This window comes from Vulpes vulpes, chromosome 1, assembly GCF_048418805.1.
Source record: "Vulpes vulpes isolate BD-2025 chromosome 1, VulVul3, whole genome shotgun sequence".
Classification (NCBI taxonomy): domain Eukaryota; kingdom Metazoa; phylum Chordata; class Mammalia; order Carnivora; family Canidae; genus Vulpes; species Vulpes vulpes.
In genome coordinates, this window is record NC_132780.1 from 105,831,231 (window position 1) to 105,849,448 (window position 18,218).

Here is an 18,218-nt window from a genome sequence, read left to right on the forward strand (position 1 = left end):
GTATTGTCTTTAAAAGCTGATCTTTTTTTGTCCATCTAAATTATTTTGAATTTAATCCATTTTTCAATTCAGTTAACTCACCTTCTTAAACTTTAACACATTTCAAGTGGCAATGTTTTGGTTGTCTTTTGTTATCTCAACAAGAGATCCTGCTTTTCAATTTCCTGTAACTTTGAGACACATCTAAATCAGCAGTAGAGTAAATTTGTTCACACAATCTGATTCCACCATGCTCTGTTTATAATAATAATTAAGAATTTATTGCTTTAGCCTAGCAGCTGACTCAGTCCAACAGGAGCGGTTAATTTAATTTGAATTGCCCTGAGTCATTTTGTTATTGAGAATCTGTTCTTGAATGAGATTACATTTGCTAGGTTATTTCGATGAGGTGACTCTTGGGGAACTTGACCAAACAATTGCTGTCTTTCATCAATCTGAGTTAAAGTTGGAACAGCAGGTAGAGGAAGTTGGGGTGGCAGGAAGCTCTGTAAATATTATGAATTTAACAAGCTCTTCAAAATCTAATGCATAATATTCGTGGCATTTGGGGGTTTCTTGTGCACATTAAGTCCTTTATGTACATCTTTTCAACTAACTGCCCAAAAAACCTTCTATGGTATTATTATCAGAGAGGTAAGAACTTGCTTGAGCCCTTAGAAATCTATCAGTGTTGAAGTTGTACCTCAAATCAAGGCCTGACTCCAAAAATCCAGACTTTTAGCCATTTGTCACTTAAAATTTCTAGTATGAAAACCAAATAATTTTTGCTGAGTCCCCTTAGGATACAATTACTCCCTTCAAGCCTTTTGGTAAATAAATAATTTTTTATCATAGGCCACTTAGGTTCCATGTAGTGCTATCTTTAGTGTTTTTTATTCCTTGGTTTGCTCTTTTGTCTTTTCTAAAAGACAGACTCTCTATACATCTACATTATAGCTTTGAGGGGGAGAAAGTATACTTCTTGGTAATGCCAGTTTTTCCTTATTACAAAGCACAAAATATGATCACCACTAAAATGTACCAGAATATCATTTCCATTGCTAGGTATAGTAAGTTTAGGGGCACTTATGCTATCCATAGCATCATCATCATGGTGATGATCAATAATAACAGCAGCTTTTTTTTTTTACCAAAAGATTGTATTTATTTATTCATGAGACACACACACACACACACACACACACACACACACAGGAAGAGGGAGAAGCAAACTCCATGCAGGGAGCCTGATGCAGGACTCAATTCCAGAACTCCAGGATCACGCCCTGGCCCAAAGGCAGGGGTAAACCCCTGAGCCACCCAGGGATCCCCATAACAGCAGCTTTTATTGAGAATTTTGCCCTTACCCAGGCTTACTCTAAGTGACTTATAAATATTGCATTTAATCTTCACAGTGTCTCTACAAAATAGGTGATACTAATATTCCTATTTCATCGTGGGTGAAGCTGAGATTCAGGGTAAGTAAATTTGTCCAAGATAATGGAGAAAACTCCTATCCTAGAGTTGAACATCCTGGACTCATACCTAACCCTATATCCTACTAACTTCTAACTCTGTAGCATCAACTATTTTGTTTACTGTCTCTAGGCTTATGTTTTTGCATTATGAAAGTAACAAATTTTCATGAAAGATAATTTTAAAAATATGTACAAATTATTGGGGAAATGAAAATAGCCACCTAGATCCTACTAAACAAACCCAACCACTGTTATATGTTGGTAGCTTTATTTGTATATTTAGTAATGAACAGAATTGTTTTCCTTTTTCTTATTCTTTTAAAAATAAAGTTGTAATCACATCATATACAGAATATTTAAAGATAAACTTTATTTTCTAGAACTGTTTTAGATTTACAGAAGAAATCATGGAAGGTAGCAGAGAGTTCTCATATACCGCATACTCCATTTTCTCTGCTACTAATATCTTACATTAGTGTGATGTATTTGTTATAATTAATGAACCAATGTTAATGTATTATTATATTATTATAATGTCCATAGTTTATTCATATTTCCTAGTTTTTTACTTTTTATTTCTTTTAAAAGATTTTATTTTTTTTCATGAGTGACACAGAGAGAGTATTTTTCTTTTTAAAAAAGATTCATTTATTTATTGGAGAGACACAGTGCATGTGTGAGTGTGAGTGGGGGAAGGGGCAGAGGAAGAAAGAATCTGAAGCAAATTCCATGCTGAGCATGGAGCCTGACATGGGGCCAGAACTCACCACTTTGAGATCATGAACTGAAACCAAGAGTCAGATGCTTAACTGACTGAGCTACCCATGCTCCCTCCTTATTTATTTACTTTTTTAAATGTCCTTTTTCTGTTCAGGATCCCATACAGGGCACCACATTCCGTTTAAATGTTAGATTTCCTTAGTTTCTTCTTGGCTGCAATAGTTTCTCAGACTTTGTTTTTGATGATCTTGGCAGTTGTGAGGAGTACTAGTTAGGTATTTTGAAGAATATCCTATTGGAATTTACTTGACTTTTTTTTTAATGAGTAGATTGGCACTAAAGATCTTGGGGAGGCAGATCACAGAGGTAAAGTGCCATTTTCATCACATTGATATGGGAGGCCTTGGTTCTTGTCTCACAGAGTCAAAGAATGAATCTTGCAGACAAGAGAGTGAGCAAAACCATAGAGGTTTAGTAAGCAGAGACACAGAGAAAGCTCTCAGAAGTGAGAGGGGTCCCCACAGGGCTGCCACCCAGGGCTTTTATTGTTTGTCTTTTATAGGAAACTGACCAGGGAACTTAGCAAATTTCTTGTCAATATCGGAGTGGATTTGTAAATATCATGTCTCTATTTAGAACAAACGTGGTGGACTTGTAACCAACAAGATGTTCCTTTGTAAATATCATGAGCACAAACAAGGTGTTCCCTTCTCTCTCCCTAATATCTTCTCCATAATATTTCTCTACACTGGGGTTTCTGTGAGCCTAGTAGCCATTAAGGGGGGAGACTCCCTAACATTTTGGAGCTAGGGAGCCAGGTTTATTTTTTTCTGTTTTTACTGTCTTATCTCTGTTTCCTTGGGATGGGTAGGAGCCTGACTCTTGGGCCTCTCAAGCGTCCTTGGGGTTTTTGTGTTCCCACAGATTCCTGGAAGTCTGACTCTGGGCCTTTCCCTTATCTTTCCCTGCCTCGCCCTGTCTGCCCCTAACTTGTTCCTATATCAACATCATATCTAGGGCTCCTGGGTGGCTCAGCAGTTGAGAGTCTGCCTGCGGCTCAGGGTGTGATCCTGGGGTCCTGGGATTGAGTCCCACAGGGAGCCACTTGTCCCTCTGCCTGTGTCTCTGCCTCTCTCTCTCTCTCTCTCTCTCTCTCTCTGTGTCTCTTATGAATAAATAAGTAAAATCTTTAATTAAACAAAACAAAACAAATCATATCCAGGGTATGCCCTATAAATATGCTGCTGACCATCATCACCAGGATGAGGTAGTGTTTGCCAGGTTTCTCTACCTTAAATTTAGTCTTTTCCTCTTCTTCCCATATTATATTCTTGAAAGGAAGTCATTTTGTACAGCCCACACTTAAGGATAGGAAACATATATATAATTTTATTTATCTTTAAACACTATTATTATTTTCCATGTTGTATGCTTTGCATAATTTTTTTAAATGCCTGCACACCATCCCATGGTTTACTAAACTGCTTCTTTGTAGGTGGACATTTAGGTTGTTCCTTTTGTTTATTTTTGTTTCTTTTAGAAAGAAAAGACCCTAGTCTTTTTCATAAAAGAATCTTACAAGGAGGATTACAGGTTAAAGGTATAAACACATTTGTGGAACTATTTGCACCAAGAATTTCAAGGAGTTGAAACAGTTTACACTTCCTTTAGCACTCTATGAAAATGGGTCTTTGATTGGCCCTCTGCACACTGATTATTATTTACCTTTTTGGTTAAGTTTTTGGCAAATTGGAATTTTACTGTTATTTTAATTTGTATAAATTTTATGATTACTAAGGTAGACAATTTCCCCGTGTATTTCTAGACCAGAGTTTCATCTTATTCACATGTATGATTTAGGATATTAATGTCTATATGTGAGAGAACTTTTTAAGTCCCAGGCAGACTTCAGACCAACCATCAACCATTATGAGAAAGCTTCCAACATTCCTTTCAGGCCTTGGAGTTTTTTGAGTTGTCATCAAGAGTTTGCCAAATTTAAATACTGACAGTAATTTTAAGGTAGGAGAGTTCCAAGTATTATGGCTCGTTATCACACCAAAAGTTTTTTATTTTAAAATTGGTAGTTCATGTAAAAATATACTTAGACTATAGGGAAAAAAGTCTGTGTGATCAACAAAAACTAAAATGTGGGGCTTTCACAGTCTATGTCCCTCCTATTTTACTCATGGGACACATTTCAGCACTGCCTGTTTAGCTGACTAATCCAACCCTAGTCTTTGAGAAATTAAAGGGCAAAAGTGGCATGAGTAGGTTTCCTCAAGAAAATTAATCAGAGAAAATAGGAACTACTTTGCTTTGGGGTCTGTATCCCATAAGGGGATGGGCTGTACTAGAGGTGTTCAGTATAATTAATGTAAAGATTTTAAGGAGTAGTGTGTTTTGTATTTGTTATAATATGCTTGATCCTACTGATACACAAACATTGGCATCAAAAGACTCAGAAGGATAAATTAATTACACTTAGGCTGAAATAGTTGCTGTATGGAGAGAGGCCACAGATATGGTAGCTGATCCTCTTTAGGATGCAACAATCACATCTCAGTTCAGGCTTTCAAACAACCACAGACTGGGTGGCTCAAACAGCATAAGTTTATTTCTTATAGTTCTGGAGGTTATAAGCCTAAGATTAGGGAGCAGATAAGTGTCATTCTGAGGTTTCTCTTAGCTTGCAGGTCGTCATATACTCATTTGATCTCTTCTCTCCTTCTGTGTGTGTGTGTGTGTGTGTGGGTGTGTGTAGAGGAAGAGAGGAAGCTTTCTGGTACCTTTTGTTAAAAGGGCATTAGTCCCATCACAAGAGCCCACCCTCATGACCTTACTTAACCCTAATTACATCCCAAAGACCCCATCTCCAAATACCATCACACTGGGAGTTAGGGGCTTCAATATACAAATATTGAGAGGACAACATTCAGCCTATGACATCATCTGAGACTTAATGTATACTTATGGATGTGGGGACACACCACACAGATACACATATCATATACACAAAAGGAAAAATACACCATAGATCATGGACAGTATATTAGGTTATTTCCCATTTAGGCTAATATATCAGGACTTTTTTGTTGTTGTTGTTGTTGTTTGGTTTGCTTGTTTGATTAAGTGCATTTTACTAGTGCACATGAATGTTAGTAATTAACTAAACAGTGATTTATTTTCCCTGTAACAAGAAACCCAGAGGTAGATGGTTGCTGGGTTGGTTCAACAGGTTGGGGCTGTTTGGGCCAAGGCCTTAGGAATTCTCTTGTCTTTCTTTCATGGTTGCAAGGTGATAGCTGTAGCTACTTTTCCAGGTCTTGCATCCACATTCCAGGCAGGAGAAAGGAAAAATGGAAATAAGCACAAAGATGTATGTTAGCTGAATCTTTTAAGGACCTTTCTAGAAGCCTCAGTCCATGACTTCAGCTTACATTTTATTGACCAGTGCTATGTCACATGGCTACTATTATCTGAAGGGAAAATTGGGTAATAGTAGTTTTATTTGGACACTTAGTATACCCTCTAACATGTGGGTTCTGTTAATAAGAAGAAACTCCAGATATTGGGTTGGAAGCTAACAGTATGTGCCATAGTGACATCCCAAGAGCTAAAAAAATATAGTGTATCTCAAAAGGAAACTTATTTAAGGGATTGGGGAAGACAGTATACTTTAGACACTGGAGTCTTCCCCAAGTGAAGTCTTAAAAGACTGGAATTTTCCCCAGTGAAGGCACTGGTGTCTTCACTCATAGGACAGCCACTAATTTAATTCAGTAGCAACCTGAGGAAAGTTTGGGGTAGTTGGCAGATGTGCTCCTTCAATATTGCCTTTTGGCTCTCATGGTGATTCCGCTTCTGATTTCCTGTAGTTGAAGCACACTGTTTTCTTTCATTCAGAGACATCTTGTTCTTGTCTGAGTCACTACATCATGACTCATCTTGTTTTGGCTCCTTGTTGGGGTTTCATGAGGTTATCCAAAGAGTTACATGGATGTGAGAAACACTGGACTGCTGAAGACTAAGAGTAGTGTGTTAAAGGACATGTACTGTTTGTACGTCTTTCAGGGTCGTACTAAGCAAGTCAAGATTTTTGCATTTGTAACTCGATGAATAGCTGCTCCACTTTCTGCTATAAGAAAGATGGAAAGGAAATGACCTGCCTCTTTAAAAGGCTAGGGTTCTAGATCACTGTGGTTGTGATGTATGGCTTGAGTCATGGGGAGGGTGGAATGGAAGACTGCGATACTCAGATGGACGTTATAGTAATCCAGGTGAAGGTTATGAGGGAAAACAGTGATTCCTGTAAGAAACATGGCTGGGACAGAAAGTACAGGATGTGGCTACAAACTGGATGCCCAAGAGGTCGAAGAAAAGTCAGAAGGATAAGTCAAAGTTGATTCAGGCTTCAGGACTCTGAGTCTAAGAGAATGGAGCTCCTGCAGGAGACAAAGAGACTCAGAGTAGGATCTGGTTGGTGGTAATAGTAGGGGTGATGGGTTCTGTCCGTGTGCCCTCACGCACTTTGTGGAGGAGAAAAAGAGTGGAAGTCTGGCTGAACAGACAGACCGAGACAAGGTCTAACGGGGTTATTAAAGTGCTTAAGTTACAATTCTTCCCAAACACTCTGTGACAACATTTGATTTGAATTTTGCATTCAGATCCATTGGAAAATGTGCCTAAAACTCATTCTACATTAAAACACAGTGAAAATTTGTATTTCCTCAATATGCATCACTTCCCATCTCTCCCATATCCTTGAGCCTGAATTATCACATACTCCCGAAGGAGGCAAATTAAGCTTAAGGTTTTAAATACATTTTTCTTTATCGTCTATTTCAGGTTTAAAGGGACATCTTGATTGATTGATTGATTCATTCATTCATTTATTGATTCATGAGAGAGAGTGCATGGGTTGGGATGAGGAGTAGAGGGGGAGTGAGGACAGGCCGATTCCGTGCTGAGCATGGAGCAGGATAGGGGATTGGATCCTGGGACCCTGAGATCCTGACATGCACTGAAACCAAGAATCCAAGTCTTAATTGACTGGGCCACCCAGGCGCCCCTAAAGGGAATTTTTTTTCTATGCGTATGCCACATTGCCACCCAGCTTTACCAATCCAACAGTTTCCAACTGGCTTTGATCACTATGGACAGATTGCTTGTGTGGCAACCTACACACAGTATTCTGATTATGATTCTTTAATACATTCATTTTGCAGAATGATTTCTATTAACAATTGAGGAGCCACTCCTAAACAATAAAGGATATTTAAGATGTATGAAGATGTTTGACTCCTTTGATAAACACCCATACTTTACTCCCTCATGCTTCCATATTTAAGTTGGTCCCAGGAGTTTCAGAGAATGTGATTGAGGCAGGGAAACAGAATCGAAGCTGATTTCTTTACTTTTTTACTCTTGTCTTATCTTCTGATAGTCCTCTGTAGGCGCACCGTGGAGTGGGGCAGCAGCTCTATGCTTGGCTCCATCACAGTTGTGCGCTTAGGCCATAAAGACACTAATATTAATGTCAACTTTCCCTGTCCCACCGTTCCTGCCAGATTGAAGCACGTCAGAATAGGAGTCTCCCTCTGAGAATCTTTAACCTCCCTATGTATCTGCTAGCAAGTGTCTATGTCTTGCTCAGTGAGCAATATACATGTTTTCGAGCTCTATCTCGGTTCCATTTTATGTCCCCATTCTTATTTATTTAAATATAGTTTGAATAATATTTTAGAGATCACATATCTCCCTGTAAGCGTTCTAAAGTGATTTTTTTTGAACAGGAAGTACACGTATCTGCATCAGTGAACCCGAGTAGAAGTCCCAGAAGCTCCCTCAAGTTTGATCATGGAAGTATATTCAGTGTTAGTGATAGAGATCTTTTCTCTTATTAGTGAAGAGATTAATTCTTTCACATATTTTCTTAGATATCACCAGTCAGTGGGTACACATATTACTCAGAAAACGACAAGAAACAAACCTAACCTTTGTTGAATACCTTTTATGTGTTGGGAACTCCTCCAAACTCTTTTCTTGTTTAATCTCCACAACTTTTTATGTCCTGCTATTATCCTTATTTCACAGATGTGAAAATTGAGACCTAGGCTTGTTAGTGGATCATTCACACAAGATCACACAGCCAGTTAGCAGGGAACCTGAGTTTGAGCCCACATGATTAAAGAGAACATGATATTGTCTCATAACAGAAATACACCCTGGATACTTTTATGTCCTCCAGCGCGAATGGATTGGAAACTTTGGGAAGCCGCTGCTAGGGGTGGGGCAGACTGTGACAAAGGGGAGAAAAGCCCTTTCTCTATAGTGCTGCACTCTGGCCTCAAAGCCATGCTCAAGTCTTAGTGAGTTTTTAATTGTACAGTTTCCCTCCTCTAAGACCCAAACAGGGGTCTGACTGGAAACATATCAGAGTAACTGACAGCCACCATTTTGGATTTCTACTCCCCCATCCATCCATCCATTCATAAAACTATCTCTGATTAGTCAAGCTCATTATGCATGACACTTTTGCAACATGAGTTCTTTCCTTAGCGGATTCTCAGCCATATTAGAAATGGGCTTCTATCAGCCCATTTCTCAGTTTCCTTTTTTTCCTTAAGATTTTATTTATTTATTTGAAAGAGAGAAAGTGCATGAGTGGCAGGGGTGAGAGGGAGTGAGCAGCAGGCAAAAGGAGAGGGAGAAGCAGACTCCTCACTGAGCAGGGAGCCTGATGTGGGCCTTGATCCCAGGACCCTGAGATCTGATCTGAGCCAAAGGCAGACACTTAACCAACTGAGCCACCCAGGTGCCCTTATCTCTCAGTTTCTTAAACATAGTTGGACATGTCTGAATCCCTACAGGAGGTCCATCTTGGAACATCCCATGAGCTGCTACTGGTTCCCACAAATCACAGCCTTCCTTTTGTCTTAGACTCAACCAGCTGCTGTATTCTCCATCCAGCCCAGAAGGGTGGGGGAAAAGTCAGGCTGTTTTTCTGACTTGACCTACTCAAGCCGGGGTCTACGCGCTAACTGTTATCTATCTCTGAGTTTCCTCTGACAGGGTGTGGAGATCAATCTGTTTGCCCCCTGCCCTAACCTGGTAGTAAAGACCTAAGTAGATGTGGCTCTCATTGAGACTGAAAGCTTCGTCTTGAGGAAAATAGGGTTTCCTTCATTCCCAAATCTTGTACTTGTTCGAACAAGGCTTTTAGATTTCTCTACCACATTCTCATCTGTCCATTCTACAAAGGCATGAGTGATGGTTTTGCTGAGATTCAGGCAATTTGCATTTTTAAAATAAAATCTAGGATGTCCGCTCTCTTGTTACCTCCATGTTGCTGGGTAGCCTCACCAGGGGTGAGAATCTGCTGATTGATTCTTCCTGCCTCCCTGGAAGCCAAGCTTCCTCACAACCATTTCACTGTGAACGTCCTTCGCAATCTTTTGGTCTAAGTGAGTCTCATCTACTTGCCATTTTGCTGCCTCCTTGCTTCTTTTGTCCTTTGACTGTTTTATCCTTAGCAGAATTGAAAGTATTTTCTCCCTGTCTTTTGCTTTGTATTTGGAAAGGTAACGTTCCTCTTTGAGTGTCAGTGGCATCTTTGGTCCTCAGTGTGCCAAGTACCAAAGCCTCAACACACTTGTTTACCCTTCTCTTTTTGCTTACTTTCCATTACACTTTATCACACCTCACCCTACACTGGATGCCTGCTATGGTGTGGACTGCTATCTGTCCGTGGTATTCCTGGGTATTGGCCAAGTCAGGGAATTCTTCAGGGGCAACTGGGATGGTATTGGTACTTTTTAGATTAGCCCAGTCATATCTGCCAAGAATCTCACACCACTTGGAGGAAGCATACAGTATTCTATAAATTCAGTGCCCATAGAGGTAGAGGAGGGCTTTTAGGACTTGTTTCTCAGACTCTTTGGGAAGGAACTTGGAGTATTTTTGCAATCATTGGCAGGCCATTAAAAACTACTCAGATCTTCCTGTGGTTATATCTGGATATACCCATCCCTGGGGGTTCCAATGGCCCCCATAGAGTAGTTTCCATAACTTCTTCTCACTTCTCTGGTGATTACCCAGCCCAAATGCATCTCTTGGCATTGCTTCACAAGTAATATGGCAGGTTGTTGAGGAGGAACTGACATGCCATAATAAGAATTCTAGAATTCTTCTAGAAGAATTTAATAATGGCTATATTTCAAAAGTATCATAATCAGAATTCTAGAATTCTTCTAGAAGAATTTAATAATGGCTATATTTCAAAAGTATCTGCCATGTGCCAGACACTATCATAGACGTTCTGTACATTATCTCATTTTATTGTCTTATAATGAGAAGGGTATTTTCCACATTTTACATATGACAAAGTTCAGATTAAGTAACCTGTTCAAGGTTACCCAATTTCCAAACGCCTCAACAGGTGTGGCTCTAAAGCTTATGCAATTTCTACTGTGTTCACCTTTACTCATTGGAGCCTGGTTAATGGAGATGTGCAGACAAACCACCTAGCAAGCCCAGGAATCAACAGTGGTGTCCAATTAAAGTGCTCCCAAATGATAACCTGAATTTTGGTTAGGCGATGCTGCTGCAAGATAGCCTTTGTCTCCAAAACCCAGTGTAAGCCTTCCACCAATTAGATGGACCTCCTGGGAACTGGAAACCAATGGCTGATGGGATGAAATCTGCTGCATTGGAGGGCACTTTTTAAAGGGCCACCATGTCAGGAGCTTTTTGTTGCTTCTTTCTTTTTCCTTCTCCTACCTGAGCTTCCCTCTTGAATTCAAACTTCACAAGGGAAAAGAACTTTGTTTACCACTGCATAGCCAGAAAGGACAGTGCCCATAGAAGATCCTAATAAATATTTGTTGAATTTATGAGGAATTGGGTGAAAAACTCTTTGCCTGCCTTTTGAGAACCAGCTACTCCTGACATTTCATCCACTAGTTTACTAGAGATTCAGGTGATCTGTTATGTATCTGTTTGCTGACTGGCCTGATCTTAACCATTGTAACAGGCAAATCCTGCCTTTTTAAGACAGTTGGTGAGACCCCAGAAAGGGCAAAGAGACAAAGACACATGCCGGGCGTGGAATGATGGGTGATAGGGGTGGCCTCTTATACCTGTTTGCATCTCTATGACTTGAACTCTTTCCTTTTCCTCTGTAAAGAAGGGAGCATTCATGTCTTTCTAGGAGATCTTTCTCTTTGAGAAGTCCTATGTCCTTGTAATTAATCCCAAATTTTCCGAGGATTCTGATTCTTTGTTTCCTCATTCTGTAAGAACTAGACAAATCTTACTTCTAGCCTCACTTTTCCTAAATTGAACATTTCCCTTACTAAAAACCAAAACAAAACCAAAAAACAGTGAAACCCACCAACAGTAAAATACAGATGCAATCATATTTCTGTACTATGACTAGAAGTAAAATTCCTGTGATAGAAGTTTTCTTATCATCTGGCTCTATTCATTACACAGGAATCCTGATTTCCACAGGATTTCCTGTGGATAAATGCTTCTCTGGCCTTGAGAGAAAACAGATGCATCTCCCCATAATGAATGAAATGAATATATAAGCTTCAAATAGTCCCAGGAAGAAGATCCCAAATACATTCTCTAGATTTTATGTATTTATCTTTCAATAGAAACTTATAAATGTGATGACTAGGTTTTTGATGTGCCAAGTTCTCTTTCACTATCAAGATGGTTTTTAGGAGAATTTTGTAAATGGACATAAGCAATAGATATACTTATATCTGCTGGTATGAATGAACAGAGCCTTCTAGAAGAAGGGCTCCTGATGAGTTATCCCTGAGCTACCTTCACCCACCAAGCCAGACTCTCAGCCCTGGGGTTTCAGACTAGGTTCCACTACTGGAACTCTTGGCTTTGCAAGTCAAACAGTGAGTTTCCTTGGTTTCTTTCTGTAAGTGTGGTGCTCAAGACGGCTGTCTAAAGGGCAATATGGGAAACAGTTTTCAGGTAGAATGAATGGATGGTGGTGGCAGTACCTGGGGGAAGACTCACATAGCACATCGCTTGGCCCATAGTAGAACAATACATGTTTGCTGAATAAATAAAATAATGAATACATGAGTTTGGAAACAGACGATTGGAGCCATTGACAACACAAACCTCTATATGGATGCTAGTTTCTTTTTTAAAAAATATTTAGTTAACATACAGTGCAATATGGGTTCAGGAGTAGAATTCAGTGATTCATCACTTACATATAAGACCCAGTGCTCACCACAAGTGCCCTCTTTAATAACCATCACATATCTAGCCCATGCTCCACCCACCTCCATCCATCAACCCTCAGTTCTTTATTGTTAAGAGTCTCTTATGGTGGGACATCTGGGTGGCTCAGTGGTTGAATGCCTGCCTTTGGCTCAAGGCATGGTCCTGGGGTCCAGGGATTGAGTTCCACATCAGGCTCTCTGCATGGAGCCTGCTTCTCCCTCTGCCTCTGTCTCTGTGTCACTCATGAATAAATAAGTGAAATCTTTAAAAATCTTATGGCTTGTATCCCTCTATCCTCTCCTTTTTTTCCTTTCCCCCCTTCCCATATGTTCATCTATTTTGTTTCCACATATGAGATATACATAATGCATTCCAGCTTCATTTACATCATTGCAAATGGCAAAATTTCATTCTTTTTGATGGTTGAGTAATAATCTTACACATCTTCTTTAACCATTCATCAGTTGATGGACATTGGGACTCTCTCCATAGTTTGGCTATTGGTGATAATGCTGCTGTAAATATCAGGGTGCATGTACCCCTTTGAATTAGGACTTTTATATCCTTTGGGTAAATACCTAGTAGAGCAATTGCTGGATCATAGGATAGTTTTATTTTTAGTTTTTTGCGGAACCTCCCTGCTCTTCTCCAGAGTGGCTGCTCTAGTTTGCATTCCCATCAACAGTTCAAGAGGGTGTGCCTTTATCCGAGGATGTTAATTTCTTGCTCTCAATTTTGTTATCATTTGGAAACCATTTCTTTGAGTAACTTAATGGTTAGGGGTGCAGAGGGAAGAGCAATTACTTTGCTGACTGGATGAAGTGTTTTGAGGCAGCATGTACATACCTATGATGGGCAGTGTGACAATGGACACCTCAGGGATGCTGATTTTTCCAGTTGGTGAGCGAGTCTGTCTTCATGTTTGAATGAACTGGGCTGGCATGCAGAGTATATAGCAATATGACTAGTCTCAGTTTATTGGTAATGTGAATGTAAGAAGTGATATACTTTAGTTTTTATGACATTCCATGGTTTTCAAGATATACTTAATGATTTTTTTACGTATTTAACATTTCTTTTATTCATGCACTCACTCCATCCTGCCTCTCTCTTTCATTGGTTTTGCTGTTCATATTGAATGCAAAGTATATCAAGTTCTTCAATAAGGGAAATAGGTTGTTTTTATCTTTCCCTACACACTGTGTGATCATGAATGTGCTTCAAAAAGGGGAACATAGAAGGGAAATTAATCAGAATCTGTTTGTTTCCATGGCACTCATAAAACACGGATCTTTTATGGATACAGTAAACTTTAACTTAAATCATCTTCCCTTGAGAGACATCAGTTAAGGTCAGCCATGCAATTCCCCACCAGAAAGCAGACCCAGGTTACTGCAACCGGTTTAGGGTATTTATGAAATCATATTGTCAAGATTTGAATGGTATTGTTGGATGGCAGATTTCTACACCTCGGAATGAAACCCGTGCTGGTCCTGGTACAGAGAGTTAGTCATGTTCACCATCTGTCAGAGATCTGTATTTTTCTGCTGTGAGGAAGAGGAGCCTGTGGTCTCTGAAAATTGTCAGCTCTTCAAAGGTACAGCTGGGCTTTATTTATACCTGTATCCTTCCTGCAGAGCATATAGTTCTTAGCACATAGTGAGTCAGTTTTTCCCTCACTTTTCCACTGAAGTATTCTTAGAGCAGTGTGAATTTGTATTTGTTGCGCATTGGTGAGGTCTGTGGGTAAACTTAGAAGCACCCCATGGCACACGTGATGTTTCTTTGCTAGCTTATCTTTGGAATTCATTTGTATTTTTTGTTCTAAAGAATGATGTACTTTTTTAAATTAAAAACCTCAAATATGATCAATGTCCTTGAAAGATGCGCTAAGTTTACATCGTGACTTCGAGCACCTATTGGCCCAGCACCACATATTCCCAGAAGTATAAATACTCCAGGTCTAAAAATAACCGTAGAAAGTGTTTTTGTCAGTTCAGGCTGCTCTAACAAGAATGCCACAGATTTGGTGACTTAACACCACTTACCTCTTATAGTTTTGAAGGCTGAGAATTCTGAGATCAGGGTGCCAACATGGTTGAGTTCTGGTGAGGGCCCTCTCCCTGGCTTTGGATAGAGGGCCCTGCTTTCTTCATCCCCTTTTAAAGGCATTAATCCCATCCACAAAAGCTCCATCCTCATGAACTAATGACCTCACAAAGAACCCACTTCTGAATATCATTATATTGAGCATTTAGGTTTCAACATATGAATTTTGGGGCGACACAAATATTTAGTCCATAGCACTATTCAAGGAATATGAATGAACTGAATAGTGAATGAATGAATGATAGCAACTTCAGAGTTGGGAGGACATGTAGAATCTTCTTTGTAATCGAAAACTTCCTTCTACAGTATTCCCGACAGCTGTTCTTTCAGCCTCTACTTACTGTGACAGGCAGATCACTACCTCTCAGAGAAATATTTTTGGTTATTAACTTTTTCCATTAAAAAAAAACTGTTCTAAAGAACAGCTTGGGGTCATAACAAAATTAAACAGCCTTCCCCAAACATACACAGACATACAGTCTTCCCTACCATCAACAATGCTCACTAGAGTATGACACTTGTTAAAGTTGATGAGCCAGCCAAGGTTGACACATTTTTATCAATCAAAGTCCATAGTTTAAATTAGAGTTTACTCTTGATGTTGTACATCCAACATCATTGAGTTTGGGCAGATGTATAATGTCATGTATCTGTCATTAGTGTATCAGACATAATAGTTACATTTCCCTTCCCTCCCTCCGCATTAACCCCTGGCAACCTCTGATCTTTTTACTGTCTCCATTGGTTCACCTTTTTCAGAAGATCATGTATTTGGAATCACCTATTGTGTAGCCTTTTCAGATTGGCTGCTTTCACTTAGTAATATGCATTTCAGGTTCCTGTATGTCTTTTCATGGCTCAATAGCTCATTTCTTTTTAATGCTGAATAACATTCTGTTGTCTGGATATACCATGGTTAATTTATCCATTCACCTGTTGAAGTACATCCTGGTTGGTTCCAAGTTTTGGCAATGATAAATAAAGAAGCTCTAAACATTTGTGCGCAGGTTTTTGTGAGTCTGATGTAGGTTTTACTTGCTCTTTTTCCTTATGCTAAGTGGAAATCTGACCTCCTATAACTTCTTTATATCAGTGAGATGCTGTCTCTTTCCTCTTTTATACATAAATAAAGCTATCTGAGAATTCCTAAGGTTTTTCTATTTTAGGCCAAAAAACCATCAGTCCTGCCAATTTTTCTCATGTTGTAGGATTTTTTAATCCCTGGTTACCCACTTCTGCACTTCTGGACAATGTCACTGTATAAAACAAGGAGAACAGTGAGCAGATACTCTGAGCATCAACCTCAGAGTGCAGAGGGACCATCATTTTCCCTGTTCTGGACAAGATACCTTGTTGATACAATTTGTTTGCATTCACTCTTTTGGATATTGTGTCACTTAATTCATTTAAAAACTTCGTGTTTATTTTACCAAACTTATTCTTAGGATAGTCTTCTCCAAACTGTACTTTTCCAGAGGACTTTGAGAATTTAAAAGCTAGATGTTCTCTATATACCCATTAAGCTTCCTCTTGTTATTTGTGATTCACTTTTCTAGATTGTTGAATGTGTTTTCCTCCTTTTGAATATTGTTTTCTTAATAAAACATATAATCCATTGTTCCTTGTTCAAAACATTGTTCTTATGATAAAGAATCATCTATTCATAACAGAACTTTTAAAAGTACAGATGAGCTAAAATAAGGGAGCAAAGGTGTTCCTTACCTTATTATCAGAGATAAATATCATTACATTTTAGTACATCTATCTAGTCTTTTTATGCAAAATATATATCCTACAAGCACACATATAGTATATATGCATTTATTACCAAACTGTATATGTGTGATATATATGATCATACCATGTAGTTTGTTTTATAATTTTTTTCTTTTCTTATCATTCAACTTTTATATGATATATTTTTATTTTATTTTATTTTATTTATTTTATTTTATTTTATTTTATTTATTTATTTTTGGCTGGGTACAGTATACTTTATTGATGGTACATGACAAGGTAGGGCTCCCCAAGCCCCTCCCCTTCCTCAGGGTCTAGGATGTAAATTGGAGGTCAGGAGATTCTCAGTGTGTTGGGGGATTAAGTTGGGGCAGGGACTCCCCAGCAGCTGAGGGCCTCTCTCTTCCTCTTGTTCTTGCTGGGGCTGGTGGTCCAGGAGACTCTTACTCCTTGGAGGCCATGTGGGCCATGAGGTCCACCACCCAGTTGCTGTAGCCGAATTCACTGTCATACCAGGAAATGAGCCTCATAAAGTGGTCATTGAGGGCAATGCCAGCCCCGATGTTGAAGGTGGAAGAGTGGGTGTCACTGTTGAAGTCACAGGAGACAACCTGGTCCTCAGTGTAGCCCAGGATGCACTTGAGGGGGCCCTCTGATGCCTGCTTCACTACCTTCTTGATGTCGTCATATTTGGCAGCTTTCTCCAGGCGGCAGGTCAGATCCACAACTGACACATTGGGGGTGGGGACACGGAAGGCCATGCCAGTGAGCTTCCCATTCAGCTCAGGGATGACCTTGCCACAGCCTTGGTGTCCGGCCATAGCTTCCCAGAGGGGCTGTCCACAGTCTTCTGGGTGGCAATGATGGCATGGACGGTGGTCATGAGGCCCTCCACGATGCCAAAGTGGTCATGGATGACTTTGGCTAGAGGAGCCAAGCAGTTGGTGGTACAGGAGGCACTGCTGACAATCTTGAGGGAGTTGTCATACTTCTCCTGGTTCACACCCATCACAAACATGGGGGCATCAGCAGAAGGAGCAGAGATGATGACCCTCTTGGCCCCGCCCTTCAAGTGAGCCCCAGCCTTCTCCATGGTGGTGAAGACCCCAGTGGACTCCACAACATACTCAGCACCAGCATCACCCCATTTGATGTTGGCGGGATATTGCTCCTGGAAGATGGAGATGGACTTCCCGTTGATGACAAGTTTCCCGTTCTCTGCCTTGACTGTGCCGTGGAATTTGCCATGGGCAGAATCATACTGGAACATGTAAACTATGTAGTTGAGATCAATGAAGGGGTCATTGATGGTGACAATATCCACTTTACCAGAGTTAAAAGCAGCCCTGGTGACCAGGCGCCCAATATGGCCAAATCCGTTCACTCCGACCTTCACCATCGTGTCTCGGGGACACGGCTGGCCCTGCACCAGAAGATGTGGCTGTCTGTCGAACGGGGAAGAGCAGAGAGCCTATATGATATATTTTTAAAGATACCCACAAAGTGCATAGCATTGTAGGGGGCACTGGGAATATAGTTGAATCAAAGCAAATATACTATGGTCTATTTAGTTTTCTATTATTAATTTGACATTTAGTCAAATTAACTAGTTTTCTGTTATTTGACATTTAGGTATTTCCAGATATTTTGCTATAATTAGTGCACATGTTGCTAAATCTTCATAAATATCCATGACTATTTCCTGAGGAAATGAAACTGTGAGTCAAAGAGCAAGTAAAATTGTCAAAGGTTTTGATATGTTTTAGCAAATTGTCTTCTAGAAAGTTATGAAATAATTTCAGTATCATTTAATTATTTGAAAACTGGATTAATGTTTCTGGCCAGCAAATTATTGATAAAGACATTGAACAAGAGAGGACCAATGACAAGGTTTTAGAGAAAACTGGAAAATCATTCTTCCCCAAATTATGGGTT

General features: G+C 39.7%; 1 pseudogene; it reads right to left on the reverse strand.

Moving 5' to 3' along the window:
- Positions 1-16,602: 16,602 nt before the first annotated feature.
- LOC112913758 (glyceraldehyde-3-phosphate dehydrogenase pseudogene) lies at positions 16,603-17,697 on the reverse strand (annotated as a pseudogene).
- Positions 17,698-18,218: the final 521 nt, after the last annotated feature.